The 952-nt window shown below is 55.5% G+C and overlaps 1 protein-coding gene across 1 annotated transcript in view; it reads left to right on the plus strand.

The window, feature by feature from the left end:
- The window catches only part of SEPW1 (selenoprotein W, 1), a 17,486-nt gene extending 16,797 nt beyond the window's left edge, over window positions 1-689 (plus strand). Inside the window, exon 6 of the mRNA XM_011969883.1 lies at window positions 299-689. The gene's annotated coding sequence lies outside the window, so the exon portion shown is untranslated. The remainder of the gene's footprint in view (window positions 1-298) is intronic.
- Window positions 690-952: the final 263 nt, after the last annotated feature.

A 952-nucleotide genomic window follows, 5' to 3' on the forward strand; every position in this document is an offset into this window, starting at 1 on the left:
TCAAGGGATTCTCCTGCCTCAGCCTCCCTAGTAGCTGGGATTACAGTTATGCACCACCACGCCCAGCTAATTTTTCTAGTTTTTGTAGAGATGGGTTTTTTTCACCATGTTGCCCAGACTGGTCTCTAAAACTCCTGGGCTCAAGTGATCCGCCTGCCTCAGCCTCGCAAAGTGCTGGGATTACAGACGTGAGCCACGGCACCCGGCTATCTTTCTTCCTTTTAACGCGGGCCCCAAGCCTGGCCTCTGTTCCCGCAAACTGACTCCCTCCCCCAACCACCTCTTTTTCTCTCCACAGTCCAGCGACCTTGACCCAGCCCCTCTCAGCAGACGCTTCATGATAGGAAGGACTGAAAAGTCTTGTGGACGCCTGGTCTTTCCCTGATGTTCTCGTGGCTGCTGTTGGGGGCAGAGATTGACGCCGCTGGTCTTTGCCTCTGTGTGGGAGTCTGTGTATGTGTCTTCCCGGAATCCACACCACCCCACCCTCCTCCTGTCCCCTGGTTTCATCATCTCTCTTTGCATACCCCATGTCTTCCCCACTTGTCCCCTGGAGTTTGGGGGACGTCCCGCCTCAGGCATCCTTCTCAAGGGGAAGCCAAGAGAGGCATCAGGATGGGTGAGTTTCTGATTGCGGCGACGTTTGCAACCATTCATGATTCAATAAATACTGGAGGAATGGAACCGAACGTGCCTGTGAGGAGTGTATCCTGTTTTACCCCTGGGCCGCCTCCCTCCAGGACCCTGTCCCAGAAACGAGCGACCGCGTGTTGAGTGTTCGGTGCACCGGCCCTCTGTAAGGAAGCACCTTACAGCGATGCTGAGGTTATTTTTTGAGACAGTCTTGCTCTGGAGTGCAGGGGTGCGATCCCAGCTCACTGCAGCCTCCCTCTCCCAGGTTCAAGTGATTCTCCTGTCTCAGCCTCCCGAGTAGCTGGGACCACAGGTGTGC

Source organism: Mandrillus leucophaeus, unplaced genomic scaffold, assembly GCF_000951045.1.
Source record: "Mandrillus leucophaeus isolate KB7577 unplaced genomic scaffold, Mleu.le_1.0 Scaffold120, whole genome shotgun sequence".
NCBI classification, from domain to species: domain Eukaryota; kingdom Metazoa; phylum Chordata; class Mammalia; order Primates; family Cercopithecidae; genus Mandrillus; species Mandrillus leucophaeus.